This window comes from Thamnophis elegans, chromosome Z (assembly GCF_009769535.1).
Source record: "Thamnophis elegans isolate rThaEle1 chromosome Z, rThaEle1.pri, whole genome shotgun sequence".
NCBI classification, from domain to species: Eukaryota; Metazoa; Chordata; class Lepidosauria; order Squamata; family Colubridae; genus Thamnophis; species Thamnophis elegans.
Genome location: NC_045558.1, coordinates 103,697,538 through 103,714,949, shown reverse-complemented (window position 1 = coordinate 103,714,949; position 17,412 = coordinate 103,697,538). Strand labels below are relative to the sequence as shown.

The 17,412-nt window shown below is 38.5% G+C and overlaps 1 protein-coding gene across 15 annotated transcripts in view; it reads left to right on the top strand.

The window, feature by feature from the left end:
* The window catches only part of SPOP (speckle type BTB/POZ protein), an 88,597-nt gene that overhangs the window by 12,080 nt on the left and 59,105 nt on the right, over positions 1 to 17,412 (top strand). For 8 of the 15 annotated variants that reach the window (XM_032235188.1, XM_032235193.1, XM_032235191.1 and 5 more), the window contains 3 exons: positions 1,607 to 1,667; positions 3,311 to 3,384; positions 8,991 to 9,222. The gene's annotated coding sequence lies outside the window, so the exon portion shown is untranslated. Of the gene's footprint in view, positions 1 to 1,606; positions 1,668 to 3,310; positions 3,385 to 4,857; positions 4,970 to 7,909; positions 8,013 to 8,990; positions 9,223 to 9,638; positions 9,814 to 9,839; positions 9,952 to 17,412 lie in introns of those variants that run through there. The other 7 variants (XM_032235196.1, XM_032235197.1, XM_032235186.1 and 4 more) reach the window with 6 other exon arrangements.

Sequence of the window (17,412 nt, the reverse complement as noted above, 5' to 3'; positions counted from 1 at the left end):
TCAGAATATCCATTGCCCAATGTCATGGGATTATCCAGATTGCAATTTCTGTAAAAGTACACCTACAGTAAATCCTTGAAATGTCTAGGGTGGATCTGACATTAGCATGGAATGTCATGGAAATAAAGTACAGCTAATCTGATATGTGGTTTATTTGATCATCAGTTTTGTAACATATGAAGGTAAAAAAAACAGGTGAGATCCTTTAGGCACTTATAATATGGCTTACATTGCACCTCTTTTTAGAAATTAAGCACTAGGATGGGGAGGGAAGTGTATCTAAAATGAAAATGTCTTCTGAAAGCTGTTTTTGAATATAGCAAAACATTTCTTTTTAAGATTACCTTCAGAAAATAACCTGCAAAAATTTCCCATAAGAGGTGAATCAAATTGAGCTTCCATTGTTTTGACTGTTGCATAGATAAAAGTCCTATCAAGTCCCTCCAGTGAAAGCAGTGTGGTTTTGTTTGGATTTTTTTTCCTGTTTTGCTAAAACAAAGATTAGCAAATAGAGGAAATAATTAAATAACTATGGTTTTTGTATTGCCTTGATCATCAGGAGCTTATATGAGTTTTTAATTAGTGCTGCATTTTCAATAAGATTATCTGTACGTGTTACTGATTCTTTCCTGGATAACAGGGAGATAATTGCAAGAAATCTGTTTGAATTCTTTTTTTTTTTTGGTCAGTAAAGAAAGGGCTGATATATTTAATCATGATGTAGAACTGCTGGCAGCTTTCTTGCAGCCCAGCATTCATCTAATTACATTTCTACGTTTTTAGCAAATTGAAAGGGAAAAATGGAGAAAGAAAATAATTAAAAACTGAAGAGAAAGTGAATATTAAGAAGGAGATGTTAAAAACCCATGCATACTATAGCTTTCAAGGACATTGATTTGGAAATAAATTTAAGGACACAAAAAGCTGTCAAACTGCTATAACAAGAGACATGTCAAAGTTCACAAAGTTTGCTGCAATTTTTCAAACCAACTACAGTACATGCCTCATATTGCTTAGATGATCATTTACAAATGCCAGTCACAGGATAGGAAGCAGGAAATAGAAGATTTTGTTGGCTCCCATGTGGACACCAATTGTCCACAGCAGTTTCTCAAAAGTACATCCAGTCTTGTCACCTAACATTCAGCAGCTGATCCAATGTCCATTTCTTGATTGTTTCCATTCATAAGGATTCATTGCTGCTTGTTTAGAGAGGTGGACTTTTTAAACTAAAAGTTCCACAGCCTGAATTTTTTTTTGGGAAAATTCCAATATAGTATGGAAAAGGGTCCTTGTCATTCTCCTACTGGCCTATAGGCCATCTCTATTTAGTCCTACCTCATGTACAGCAAACAAAAATGATTTAATACAATAATACAATACAACAGCAAAGTTCGAAGGGACCTTGGAGGTCTTCTAGTCCAACCTGCCTTTCCTGCCTAGGCAGGAAACCCTATACCGTTTCAGACAAATGGCTATTCAACATCTTAAAGACTTCCAGTGGTGGGGCATTCACAACTTCTGGAGGCAAGTTGTTCCACTGATTAATTGTTCTAACTGTCAGGAAATTTCTCCTCAGTTCTAAATTACTTCTCTTCTTGATTAGTTTCCACCCATTGCTTCTTGTTCTACCCTCAAGCATTTGCAAGGATTTTGCTGTCAGGAAGGTAGGTGTTAATCACTTCTTCTCAGTCTGTCTTTTGAACAACCATGAGTAGCTTTAAAAGTTCGCAATATATGGCACCCTCTGATATATGTATTGTATCAATGTGTGTAGAAATACACATTTTCTCCATTTTTAACATGCAAAGTCTTTGTGTGGGATCATTTTATTTTTACATTTTTTAAATACTGTTTGCAATGATTCTCAATGGAGACTGAGATACTATAGATACTGGCTTTATATTGTATTGTATAATGAAAATAAGCCTGACTTGGTCAAGAAGTACCCAGCAGACTAGCACTTGGCAGAGTAGCCATGAAAGTTTTGGAAAAGACATTCAGATGCTGTGATGAGTCTAGATCTATAAAGATCAGAATATTGTAAGCAACGGTATTTCCAGTAAGTCTATAGAAGCAAAAGTTTTGAGATAACAGAATAGAAAGACTGTTTTGAAGTTTGGTTTTGGTGAAGATTCCTGGGAATACTATGGACAACAAGAAAACAAACCAATGCATCATTGCATAAATCAACTCAGATTTTTTACTTGAGGAACAAATGACTAGGCTCAAATTATCTTAATGTGGACATCATGCAAAGATCTAGCTCTTTGGAGAATGTTCTAATGCTGAGAAAGATGCAGGAAAGAGAAGGAAAGAATGACCAGCAGCAAGAAGGATGGACTCAGTTACACTGGTGACGGGTACACAGATAACTTAGGACATATCACATACATAATTTATCTTACACTGACTTAATGGCATACAATCAACCAACTATTTGCTTCTGTGTTATTTTATGGTTTAATTTATTATACAATTGTTATTGTAAACATCATTAATGACCTTTTGAGAAAGCAGAAGAAAAATAAATATAAATAAAATCTTACAAAATTACAACTCCAGCAAATGGCATTAGCAAGTAGATTTCCCAAAATCCCATATAATATATGCTTCTACCTTTACTCCAAGGAAATTTATAGATTATTTATTTCATTGTCCTATTTCAGTTTCAGCAAATCAAAAATTTTAGAGCTCCCATTGATAAGAAAATAATTTTAGCCTGATTCATAAAAATTGAATAGCCAATGAACTTAGACAAGACAATGCTATGGAAATTAGCAAGGTTTCAAAGCCAGTTGCTAAACATAATACTTTAGCAAAAGTTTCCAATGTTTTCTAATAGTATAGTACTGTTTTAGTGTTTTTACTGATTTTTTAAAACATTTTCCTATATTTAATTAATGTTTGACATTTAAGCAGGTTATTTTGACCAATGGTCAAAACAATAAATTGATTGAGGATTATAAATAACCTTGTTGTTGACATTGTTGAAAGACCTGAAAGGACAGGTTAGAGATTAATCATCATGGAAAAATTCTATGTAATCTGCAGAAGTCAAAAAACGACTTGGTGATACATATCATCATTAGATTCCAGTGACAAATTATCCAATAATGAAGAAATTATATCATTTTTCCTCAAGTCTCTGGAACAATTCAGCTTGGAAGGTTGCCTTAAGTCAAATCATATATACATTCTTATAAAAATGAAATACGTCTCAGTTGTCTTATTGTAACATTTTATTGTGGAGTAGCATAAGGTTAGTATCAAGCAAATTTAAATCTGATAATCCTAACTTAAATTCCAGATGAACTTCTAATACTTCCATAAAAGACAGAAACAGTAACGTACAAAACTGGCGCAGTGCAGCACAAAAACTGGGTACGTCAAAAATATTTTTCATTATTTAGTATAAAAATGGCACTTGAACTTTCTGGTTGCATGATGACTAATTACTCAATCCAACACACGTCTATATAGAAGCAAGTTGCATTGTATTCAGTAGAAGTTTCTATTACTATAAACAGATATGGGTAAAGAATTCATCCTTTGATCACTACTGAACTGAAAGCATTTTTTTCTGGTTATGACAATTATAGTCCTGTCAAAATCCTATAAATAAAGATAACAAGGTTCTCTGTTGACAATTATTTAGATAAATAGCCTTAGCAAATTGCAGGACTAGGCAGATCGGAAAGATCTCATAAACTACAAATGGCATAAGCTTTAGTACTTGGGATCGCCTGGCAATTCCTCAGCACTTTTAGTCAGAACTGGAGTCATTAAAAAAGAAAAGAAAAATATCCCAATGGAATAGTATTTCCATAACAATGTTAAGAAAACTGTTTGGATATGGTTGCCAGGAATCAAACATAATTTGGGAGTGTCTTTATCTTCTTAATCAGATAAATATCAGATTTGTCAGTCTGCCCACATACAGGTAGTTCTCAACTTATGATCACAACTGAGACCAAAATTTATGTTGCTAAGTGAAATATTTGTTACGTTGATTTTTGCTCCATTTTATGACCTACCTTGCCACAGCTGTTAAGTGAATCATTACAGCTGTTAAGTTAGGAACACGGTTGTTACGTGAATCTGGCTTCCCCATTGACTTTGGTGGTCAGGTGATTGCCAAAGGTGAATAGTCCTGGGACACTGCAACCATCATAAATATGAGTCACTGCACTTGTTAAATTAGTAGTAGTTGTTAAATGAATCTGGCTTCCCCATTAATTTTGCTTGTCAATTTGCAAAGGTTTGTCCCATGACCCCAGGACACTGAAATTGTTATAAATATGAGTAAGTTGCCTAGCATCTGAATTTTGATCACATGACTATGGGGATGCTGCAAGTTTGAGTTTTGAGGTTTTTTTGAGTTTTATTGGGATTTATATGCCGCCCTTTTCCCTGAGGGGACTCAGGGCGGCTTACAACCACAAGGGGTTATAAGTGCAACGGTTATAAGTGTGACAAATGGTCATAAGTCACTCTTTTCAGTGCCGTTGTAACTTTGAATGATCACTAAATAAACTTTTGTAAGTTGAGGAGTACCTGTATTTACCTAAGACTTATTCCAAAGTAAATAAGCATAGAATTGCTTCTGTACTTAGGCATATATTAAATTCAAATAATTAAACAAGGAATAAATAACATAGAAATATGGGGTATTGATTTCTACATTGCGCTTAATATAACGTTGTTGTTATATAGGATGTGGAAACTAACGCAAAATGCTGCTGTCCAGATTTTTGAAATCTTTGCACAGGATGCCAATTTTTCCAAATGTTATATACTGTGTTTGTGTGCACACGTGCATACACACACATGTAACACTGTACTCTCATTTAACAGATTTCTCCTATGATGTCTCTTATGTCAATTATGCAAATAATTCAAAGTGATGCAAATGATGTAATTTGGTGTATTGTAAAGGTTAAGATGCTGGCCTAGAAACTAAGAAATGGTGAGTTCCGAGTCTCTTTCAGGCAAAGAAGTGGTGAATTTGCCCTATCCGACTGAATTTTCTTTTGTTGCCATTGTCAGCTGAAACTTTCTTTCCAATACTATGTGAGAAGATGCCATCTATAATGGTCTTTAAGGTTTTAAACACAGTTTCCCATCAGTTGTCATTTAATTATTTTTAAATGGTAAACTTTTACAAAAATAATTTAATTCTACTTTGACATGGAGTAATATAACTCTGGTATATTTCATATTTTAATTTAGCATGAATTTAAATAAACATGAGTGAGTGGAGGCTTTCACTATTACAAACATCTAGTTAGTGAATGGCAGCAGATACATACTGTAAACTCAATTCACTGCTGCCTTCTAACAATCCTCTGAATATTTGCAGTCAATATAGTAGCCCCACCATAAACTGTGATTTAGAAATCCATGGCTTGGATTCAGAGCACACACTAAGTACATTCATTTGCATGCTTTGAAAATCCCATTGCAGTCATAAAAGGAAGGCAAGGTGTGTTCTAGTTAAAGAACTTCACTAAGCAACCTTGACAATCACTGCTGTACAGGTAAGTCACTGCCAGAGACATTTCCGCTAAAAAATTTATGTGTGTGTGTGTGTGTGTAAATTTGTACTATTCCTGCATATTATCCAATTTATATGGCCATCCCCGATCAAATGGCATCAAACAAAATAACAGAATTTCATTGAAACAAAAACTGCACCTGGTGCATCCAAACTCAGGCACCCTAAATTTGAGTGACCTACTCAAAGGGACACTTTACACCCAAAAATATATAATTACAAAGTAATTCAAGCAAAGCATTTATTAAGGGGGATGCCAAGTCTTTTTATAATGTACAGAAATATATAGTATGTACATTTGGTATATGCGATAAGTCAGAAAACAAATAATCAAACAGTAAAAGATGCTCATTGCATTAAGATTTGAATAGGAAACATGATTCTAGATAACATATACAAGAAACAAATTATCTTTTCCAGCTGAGTTTTATCTTTCTTAAAACTTGCAAGTATATACCACGACTTTCAGAAGTTCTCTATTGTTTAGTTCTACAAAGACAATTTTTTGCATATTTAGGCAACTGATGTCCTTTGAAAATAAATTAAGGCATTGGAGTTTTCCTGCATTACCGTATTTTTCAGAGTATAAGACTCACCTTTTTCCCTCAAAAGAGGCTGAAAATCTGGGTGCATCTTACACACTGAATACAGCATTTTTTTGCCTCCTGAAACCTCACCCCTTTCATCAAAATGGCCATGCATAACCTTTAGGTTTCCAGAGTGCTCCTGGGGATTGGGGAGGGCAGAAATGAGTGAAAAACAGTCTGTTTTGGGGAGGTTTGCAGAGTGCAAAAACTTTTTTTTAAAAAAAAATTGCCTCTTCAAAATCTTGGTGCGTCTTATATTCAGAAAACTACAGTATATTGAAATCAAATGCAATAATGTAATTTACCCACCAATCAGTACTTACAGCACAAGAAAGAGAGGATATTTCACCTCTAAGAAGTAATACAATTCTATTTTACAGGCCAGAATTATCAATCACATGCTGGTTCTGTGGGCATAGCTTGGTGGGCATGATGTGATTTGGTGGGCATGCCATGCTACTGTAAAATTTTCATTCCCTCCCCACTCCACGGGAAAGTTACTGCAAAATCCTCACTCCCTCCTGATCAGCTGGGGCTCGGGAGGCAGAGAATAGATGGGGGCGGGACCAGTCAGAGGTGGTATTTACCAGTTCTTCAAACTACTCAAAATTTGTTACCGGTTCTCTAGAACTGATCAGAACCTGCTGAAAAGTAAAACTATTGTAAAAGTAGCAACATAAGCAAAAGTCCAAGGAAACCATTTTTTTAAAAGGAGTAAGTCCACAAATATTATTTGTTGCAAGTTCCAAGAATCTGACAATCGCCACCTGTGAAGAATCCAAGGACCTTTTTCTTCCCCAAGGACAGTGGGTTGGATAGCAAAAATCTGGAGTGCACTCTCCAAGATTGGATTGTGATGGAAATTTTAAGCAGCATAAATCCTCCCTGATGGAATTCAGGGCAACTGTAGCTCCTATTGCTGTCCACAGCTCTCAGTGCTGCTTCTGTAAGGATAGAAACTGCTTGGCAGTTAATTCATTTCCTCAGTCATGGCTGCACTGAACTAGCAGAGAAGCAGCTCCCCACCCCCACTTCAGCTAGAAGCTTCTAGAAATTTCCACAAAGGTTCCAGGAACAAGCCAGTCTATCAGTTTCATTACCACAATGCCCTTTCACACTTAATTGGTGAGTCAGAAGATGAAAAAAAGTATATAGAGAAATTGGGAACCATGCAGAACCATACCAAAATGCACATATAGCTTTTATGTATACTGAGAGGTTATGCACTGAAGAAAAATTCCTTGTGTGTCCAATCATACTTGGCCGATAAAGTATTCTACTCTATTCTAAAGACATTGCAAGTGACAATCCCAGCATCTGAAAAAAAAAACTTCCCATAAGCAATAGCAGAGATAACTTTAAACATAGATGGAAAGATTAATTAGCATTCAGATCAGCAAAGTGATTGCCTTTCATAAAACAGAGAAGTGCATCCAAACATCAAAATCATATATAGAGTCAATGAAGATATCGATAGTTTTGTCTGTGGCAATACAACAAACATGAATTAAGACTTTAGCTATTCAGGCTCCCAAGGAAGGTAATAAGGGTTCTGTTCAGGAGAGAACCATGAGAAACAAAAAACAAACACCCAAAACCTAATTTATGGAAAACCCATAACCAAGTCTTTTGATATTTGAACAGAAAGGACAGCAGTAGCCAAAGCTTTTAAGCAACTACTGCTTCACATGAAACAGGATCCAACTGTAGCAGTAATGCCTTAACATTGATAATGTAACTACAAAACCTCTTCCCTGCCCTACAGGGACACAGGAATTTTTCCTCCTCATTTTTCAGCTGGGGCAAGAATATGACTCTATTACACAATTAGGAATGTTTAGGTGGAATTGAAGAAAACCATTCAACAGGTAAACAAAGACAAATTTATTCTTAAATAAAACAAAGATTGTGATTGTAATAGCATAGTATCACAGTAGCGGCATTTGGATACCAAATCTTCTATTAGCATCAAATTAGTATTGTAATGTTCATCCAATTGTTTTCATTTGGCTTATTACTCCAACTTGAGCAATATTTAAGGAAAAAATACACAGGTCTGTGACAAATTTATTCACAAAAAGGAAAATGCTATAGCTTTAAAGTCTTTTTCACTTTTTAATATTAAGCTTTGCACGCTTGAAAATTCTTTCAATCCTTGGTATGAAATGAATCACGAGTTTCATCAGAATGCTGAACAATGATGTTTCTTCAAGTACTCTTAAAAGGGTTAATTTTGTTTCATAGTCAGACTATAGGAAAAAGGTCGTGAGATTATTACAATTGGCTTCTGATTGCAAGGACTATGCAAGAAAAATGCATGTTTTTCTGAAGTTTAAAAAAGGACTTAGACAGCCATGTTTAAATTACCATCACCTTTTAAAATGCTAATAATGAAGCCTAAAATTTAGGACAATACACCAAGGTTCAATAAAACTCCAAAGCTATTAGTTACAGATGTCAATATCCAGACACAAATTCCTGGGAGAAGAGCCAGGTCTTTACAGCCTTGCCAAAAGCCAATGGCATAGGGACTGCCCTCTTTCAGGTAGAGGTTGTTCCATAGGGAAGACAGGATCTTGCTTTGTTCCCCTTCACTTCTCGGTGGCAGCATGATCTTTGGCATCCAATATCTGAAATGTTATTGGAAGATAATTAAAAACGTGTTTATGAATTGTACTTGGAGAGCACCTTATTTGTAACAGCGTCATAGCAACCCTTGCATTAAAATCTTTTAATGTGCTTTTAATAGGCCTGTTGAATACTACTTTTGATAATAATGCCGAAACATAACCCCACCTTTGATTATTTTCCTTCGTTCCTGATATCTCCTGTACTATTCAAAATAGCGTGTTGATCACCCTAAAGAGAAGCCTCGACGTTACTTCTTTCCCGCCGTTTTTGGTGTGATCGATCCCTCTTGCGCCTGCGCAATGGCACTACCTCCCAGTCTCCTCCCCCGTCTGCCGTTGAATGAACGAGGCGTCGTGGCAACGTCACTAAAAGTCCCGGATGTGTCAGGTCAGGGCGTTATGGAGAGACCACAAGGGGACGGCTGCAGCTACTGCGTATCGTTTGCAGGTGAGATGGAACGGGTGACAGGTATAACTCACCACATCATAGGGACAAAGGGAGCAATATATAACGCTGATACGAAACTGATTGCAAAATAATGAGCCAAAGGCCCTGACGCAAGAAGAAGGGGCGGGGCGGAAGGCTAAAAACCTCGGTTGAGGGTCGCGCATGCGCTATGATGTAGTCTCGTCCGTTCGGAGTGTAGCCCATGCGCCTTCATTCAAAGGCTGGCAGAGATTGCGCAGGCGCCTTGCCTGAAGTCGTCGTGGGAGGGAGAGAGGGAGGTCCAGGTTAATTCTAGGGCACGCATGCGGTGCAAAAAGTTTGTGGCATGCCGCTCCTTTGCGCCTGCGCTGAAGGGAATGAAAGAGGAACAGTCACATCCTGCAGCTTCCTGGCTTTTCTTTCCTTCTCCTCCCACCCCTCTTCTCTTGCGCCTGCGTATAATGTTGCTGCAGGGGCCTTGCGGAATAATGATCCTGGTGCAGCTGCGTAAGGGGGAAAGGATTGCAAGACGGAGAGATGCTGCCAAATAGTGAGCTGTGAGTGCTGTTGCTGCTTTTCAAAGGGGAAAACAAGTAGAAGGGACCAAGAATGGTAATGGAGTGGGGAGAGATGTTACCTTATTCTGTTTCTGTAATGATCCCTGCCCACTATACTGTCCGGGTCATTGATTTATTCCTATATATCTTGATAAAGAACAAAGTGGCAGAAGTTATTTACTGAGGCCAACAGGTAAGAGTCTTCATCCTGATCCCCTTTCTGGAAGGCAAAGAATTAGGTTGAATAATTGGTAAAAGGTGAAATGATGCTAAAGCTCATCAGTCTAATATGATAACTGTGACTAAAGAAGGCAGCTTTATATTCTGATGAAGTTTGATGAGAATCGAACCTGGGCATGCTATAGGCAAGAAACTTGCTGTTTTCTCATCAGTAAAATAATAAGTTTTGCACATTTTGTAAGCTTAAAGCAACTTTATCTCACAGTTAATGCTGTTGAGAAGAATAGAAATCTGTACAAGATGATTCTTAAATATTTCTATATAGTTTTTCCTGTTCACAGGATGTATAGTTTCTTTAAATTTGCACTTGAAAACCTTTTAATATAAAGCATGTTGATAATCTAAACATCTGTCCATATTCAGTGCCTTGGCTTTTCAGTCCGAGGTGCGATAAATGTGTAAAACTTTTTGGAATGCTCAATGGGTGCAATGAATAATGATTTTGCAGAAAAGTAGACAGTTGAAAGGGACAGTAGCTATATGTTGATGTACATAGTTATTATTCAGAAATTATCTTAGATAACAGGTAAGTGGGTTTCTAGATTAAGAGATGTGGTTTCTGTGATATGCCTTGGAAGAGAACTAGCAGGTGTAGTTAACTTGACAGCACTACAAAGTTGTCAAAAATCTGCAAAGTTTTGCCTGCCACAATCTCGTGCTCTGCAGCCTTTGAAATCATGAGGACCTTGTTTTGAACTTGCCAGTAGTAATGGCAAAGAAGCTCTTTAAACATAGATGCTGTCCATCATCTTGCTTAATGTTTTTGCCCCCCCCCCTTGTATGTTTTATTAGCATATTTGTAACTTAGCAAATAAAATGTTCCAGCATTGTTAAAGTCCAATAAATCAAAAGTATAGATTTGAATTAAAGGGAATCTGATTACAAGAGACTATAAGCATTAAAGTATTGGATTAGAATATAGGTTCAAATCCATTCTTAGCATAGAAGCTCATGTGACCAGATAGTGTCTGTATCATGTGACACATTGATTCACAAATTTATCAACTGAGTATGTTACATGAACTCAGCCTCTGTGGATAGTTTATGGCACAGTAATACCATACAAACTAAAAAAGTTAGGCAATGTATTCAAGCATAACATAGATAACTGTGAGTGTATCATGCAAATATTACCTGTTGTGCAGAAAGCTTAGAGAGGATGCTGCTTATACTGCTTTTTGCTCCTGAAGAATAAATAGGATATTAGTCTAACAAATGAGTACATAAACTGTCAATGCTTAGATTGATTAACATTTAAAATAGCTAAATGTTTAAAAGTAAAGTGACTTGATTTAAAACTAAGCACTGATCATGTTTGTGGACAATAGGAAGCTATACAGGATGGTAAAATCCAAAAGTCATTTGAAAAGTTCCAGTAGAACTTCTTTAAGCATGGTAAATGGTCAACCAAGTGATAAATGCAGTTTAATTTAAGAAGTGTAAAGTGATCTTGGGATATATAGTAAATAGCTCAGTGAAGAATCAGTGTGCAGTAGTGATGAAAAAAAGCAAATGCTATAGTAGAAATCATTAGGAAAGGAATTTGAAAATAAAACTGCTAATTTTGTAATGTCATTATATAGATCTACTGCAAATCTGCATCTAGTATGATGTATACAAGTTCTGTTCACCACATTTAAGGTACAAATATAAACTCAAAAAAATACAAAAGGACACACAAAAATATGACTAATCAGCAAGATTCTTTATGTGAGAAAAGATTAGAATATTTTAGATTTCAGTTGGCCCAAGGGTAGAGTTATGATTGAGATAAGATATTGAAAAAATAGACAGGAAACTTTTTCCTTTTTAAAATATGATGGCAAGGTATCATCTGATGATGCTGATTTAGATGTTTTAGAACAGGCAAGAACTCCTTTACAGAACAAGTAATTAATCTCTAGAACTCATTACCAGTAGACTGGTGATGGCCACTTTTTGTATAGCTTTAAAAAGAGGGCTGAATTAATGAAGAACGAATCTAATCAAGTGATACAAGGCTCACTTTTAATTCTGGTTGAATTCAGATGCTCCCCAATACTAGTGGAAGGGGATCAGCACAGGGAAAATAAAATGTCTTGGTTGCCTATTTGCAATAATTCATAATCATATGGTTGGGGACTCTGAGAAATCTGACTTTGAACTGTTCCAACACGGCTATTTCTTGCAAGTGCTTTTAAAAAATCAATACAAGTGATCCTATTCTTACAATCTTTTATTTAGTGACAAAAGTTAAAACGGCACTGGAAAAAAATGATTTATGACTGTTTTTCAGCCTTTGCAACATCCCCATGGTCATGTGATCAAAGTTTGGATACTCAGCAGCTAGCTCATTTATGGCAGTTGCAGTGTCCTGGGATCATGTGATCATCTTCTGCAACCTTCTGACAACCAAAGTCAACGGGGAAGCCAGATTCACTAAGTAACCATGTTATAACTGCAGTGATTCACTAACAAATGTGACAAGAAAGGTCATAAAATGGGGCAAAACTCACTCAACGTCTTACTTAAAAACAGAAATTTTGGGCTCAGTTGTGGTTGTAAATCAAAGATTACCCGTAGAGTGTTGATCCATTAGTTATGACAAGAATTGAATGATCAGATTGTTCCTCAATCTTGATGTCGTAGGTTGAGAGTGACTGGCCCAGAGTCATCCAACTGGCTTTCATGATTAAAGTGGTACTAGAACTCACAGTTGTCTGGTTTCTAGTGTGGTGTCTTAACCACTAGAGCAAACTGGTTTTCTTTTACGTCCTTCTCTCCTATTGCTAGAAGTGTGCCTATTAGTTATTCATGGTAACTTGCTTCAATAAATGTGTTTCCTGTTTAGTGGATTTTGAGGCTTGATCTTGAATGTATAAGGGGGCAAGCTCTAGAGCAGAGGTGTCAAGACCCGGGGGCAAGATCCAGCCCACGGGCTGCTTAGATCTGGCCTGCGGGACCACCCTGGAAACAGCAAAGTACTGGCCCCCGGTGCCTCTGGCAATGAAAACGGAGCTCAGGAGGGCTGTACATGGCCTTCCCAAGCTCTGTTTTTGCTGGCAGAGGGTTGCAGAAGACCATTGCAGCTGAAAATGGAACTTGTGAGGACTGCATGCAGTTCTCCTGGGCTCCCTTTTCGCTGGCAAAGCATTGCAGGAGGCCCTTGCAGCCAAAAACGTATTTCAGGAGCCCATTTTTGCTGGCAGAGTGCTCGGGTCACCACCCCGACATATGTGATGTCAAACTGGCTATGCCCCCCCCGGCATGATCCCCCCTCCCAAGGTAAAGCACAACCCTGATGCAGCCCTCAATGAAATTGAGTTTGACACTCCTGTTCTAGAGCTATTGGGTGGATGTGAGTTTATCAGCAATTTATTACAACTGTTAAGGAAGGTAATAATTCAATTTTGGGGGGAAGTTGCTCAATTCCTATTCATATATCGATAATGAGTAGAGGAAAAGAGTTAGAGGGCAAAATATTTCAAGAACTAGAATGATATGAAACATTATATAATGCTGTTAGCAATTTTGAGTGCGATGAGGAGACTTCTGAATAGGTTAAAAGTAATACAACAGTGCTGCAAAACTCTGGATAACAACTGGAAGGCATCTAAGAACAGACATTTTTAACATTTCTCTGCAGTCCACAAATTATCTCTTTTTGAGTTTTTTAAGTTTCTTTGCGGTCGCAAATTATCTGTGTTTTTGAGTTCAAATTTGCTAGCCTTAAAATAGATTATCCACTGAAGGTAGAGACCGCAATAAGGTTTGTTTGGAAGTGATAAGACTTTAAAAGTAAAATACTAGTCAATGGTAAAATATAAGAGGTATGAATGTTTAAAATGATTATCAGGAAACCTTTTTAAATTGCTCTTTTTTTGCTTATTTCTTAGACATTAGTAAATATGTGTGTGTGTGTGTGTGTGTATACACACACACACACACGCACACACACATATATATATACATACACACACACATACACACATACATATACTAAAATACTAGTAATTTTTGAAAAGTTAATATGCAAGACAGCCTTAGTAATCCAAAATAATGGCCGCTGTGAAATGGTATATTGCAGAGATGTCAAACTCAATTTCATTGAGGGCTGCATCAGGGCTGTGGTGGACCTCGGGTGACTGGGTGGCCGTGGCCAACTGCATGGTTGTGGCCAGCTTGACAACACTCCCCAAACTGCTGGCATGTTTCCTCTTTGCATTGGGTAGATTGGGCTGAAGCTATGCTGGCCTGATCTTTCCTCTTTGCATTGGGTAAACCAGGCAGAAGTTATGCTGGCCTGATCTTTCTTTTTCGCATTGGGTAGACTGGGCTGAAGCTACGCTGGCCTGATCTTTCCTCTTCGCACTGAGTAAACCAAGATAGCCCCGCGGGCTGGATCCAACTACATTGTGGGTCGGATCCGGCCCGTGGGCCTTGAGTTTGACATTCCTGGTATATTGCATGCTACATGGAGAGATAATGAGTCATTTTTTGCATGCTTTTTTGGCCGTCCCCAGGCTCTAGAGGCTTTATAGGAGCCTGGGGAGGGCAAAAACAGCATCCCCCGGAGGCCCTCCGGAGGCTTCAGGAGCTTCCCTGAAGGGCAAACTGGACGTTTAAGCCTTCCGGAGCCTTCAGGGGCCTTCTGGAGGCTTCCCTGAAGGCTCTGGAGGACGAAAAACGACCCTACGAGCAAACTGGAAGTCACTGAAGGCCCCAGATGGCTTAAACTGGCCCTATGAGCAAACCAGGAGTCCTTTCCCAAACTTCCAGTTTGCCCATAGGGTTGTTTTTTTGTGCTCCGGAGGCTTCAGGGAAGCTCCTAAAGCCTCTGGGGGTGGGGGGGTGGGGCTCTTTTCGCCCTCCCCAGGCTCCTCTAAAGCCTTTGGAGCCTGGGGAGGGTGAAAATGGTATTAAAAAAGGCTTAACTCAGCTGGCCAGCGTGCACATGCATGCTGGCCAGCTGACAGGGCAACGCCTCACATGCCCTGACAAATGGCTCTGCATGCCACCTGAGGCACACGTGCCTTAGGTTCGCCATCCCGGACCTATACAAATCAATGTTCCTTTTTAAATACTGTCTGAAAAATTAAACCAAAGATCCAACAAATGGATTTTTTTGGCTAAGTCTTACTATTTTAGATAACATATGGAATTTTACACTGTTATCCCACTTGAAATAAGACTAGCATATTCTATACAAAGTGGTCACGAGGTCAATTCATCAAATAGTCCTCGACTTGAGACCGGTCACTTAGTGACTGTTCAAAGTTAAAAGAATCAACAAAAATCCTTCCTTATAACAATCCAGTTCTGAAGTTCCGACTGCCAGGAACATTATGGTCAGTCATGTTACTGCATTTTGGGCACTTGGCAACTGGCCTACATTTATGGCTGTTTGCAATGTCCCACCATTGCTGCAGTCGTGATTGCAATTTATGATGTCGTTGCCCAAAACTGGTGTTACTTCAGTTTCTGACAAAAACATCCTATAGTAAACAATAGGTTTGTTTGATGACTGTGGCGTTTGCTTAACGACCATTATGTTCTCTTAAACACCACAAAAGTTATAAAATCATGCTTTGCAACTGTCACCATCATAATTGCCAGACTCAATTATGGTCATTAGTTGAGGACTACCTGTACTAAGCTAGAATCTTTCCTTGAATTTGATAGTTCTGAATATAGTAAAAGAGATTCAAACATAGAACCTGTCCTGTAGACTAAAGAAGTAAATATTTTAGCAAATTTTCATCTTCATCTTTGGTGACTACAGTAATTGATCAGAGTATAAGGAAGGCAACTGAATTGTTTAATCAAAGAAGTATTGAATAATGCAAATTGAATACTTAAGTACTTTTTAATTTTCTTTTGGAATAATCAATTTATGTTTTCTGAAGAAACCAGCGTGAGATCTAAAAAAACTATATTGATGAATCTTCTATATCTTTTTTTGATATTGTTCTGTTTAGGAAATTGTTTTTGTTTAGCGTTCTCAAAGAAAATCAATCAGACTTTAAGGTTAAAGATTTGTATATCCATGTGCAAGTTATTCCAGACCAGAAAATAAAAAAAGTCAATTTCATTGATATATTTATTTATTTTTATCCCACCTTTATTATTTTTATAAATAAATGAAGGCAGCAAACATGCAAAATACTCCTTATTTTATCCACAACAATAAACCTGGTGTCTGTGTGTTTGTGTTTTGGACTGAGAGAAAATAACTGGCCCAAGGTCTCCCAGTTTTCATGACTAAATTGGACTAGAACTCAGTCTTCTATATTTCATGCATAAGAACAATCTACCACAAAAATGTATGTATATATTGCTGTAAATTTTGTTACATGAGATAAACCTAAATTAAAAAACTTAGGCTGCTCTGAAACACATTTACATATCTTTGTTAGTATATAAATATTTAGTTTCAAATACTTATGAAATTTGTCACCCTAAATTACCATGTTTCCCCGAAAATATGACATGTCCTGATAATAAGGCCATTCCACATTTTTCTGATGGGCAAAAATATAAGCCCTCCCCCGCTAATAAGCCCTCTGGACAACCCTCCACTTCCGGACAGAGAGAGCACCACTCACCAACCTAGTGGAATCCCAAAGGTGCCAAGCTGTTGGAACGGGGGATGGGCAAAAGTTATCGTGTTGCTTGGCGCCTTCAGGATACCGCTAGGTTGGTGAACGGTGCTGTGCCCAGCTGGAGATGGGTTGGCGGGCAGCTTCTCTCTTGCGAGCGGGCTCCCGAAGAGCCGGGCACAGCCTTGGGTGAATGGCTTTGTTGTGCTGTCACAGCAGCGCAGCACAGCAGCCATGAAGTGACCACGCTCATGAGTAGCCACCCAGCAAACCCCCCTTCCAGCCGGGCACAGTGCCATTCACTGACCTGGGGGTATCGCCCAGCCACGTGAGCGCCTGTTCACCGTGGCTCCCACGGCTTGGCGCCTTCGAAATGCCAGTGAATGGCACTCTGCATGGCTGGAGAAGGGGGGTTGCTCGAGCAGTTGTTCCTCTCGCACTCACGCTCCTCCCAGCCTCATGATGCCCAGGCCCAGCTCTCCCTGCAGAGCCAGAGCACCTCCTCCTGCTGCCGCCGCAGCCATCCCAGCATGACTTTTTCGGCGGCTTCCAAACCGAGTCTTCCAGCAGTGGCCACTCTGGGTATACGCTCTATGGTTGTAGTCAGGCTGCCGGCAGAACGTACTCCCAGAGCGTACAACCATAGAGTATACACCCAGAGCAGCCACTGCAGGAAGACTTGGTTTGGAAGCTTCCGAAAAAGCCATACTGGGATGGCTGTGGCGACGGGGGTTCTCTGGCTCTGCAGAGAGAGCTGGTCAAGGCATCATGAGGCGTGGGAGTGGAATAGCCGCTCACACAACCCTCCTCTCCAGCCGTGCAGAACGCGATTCACT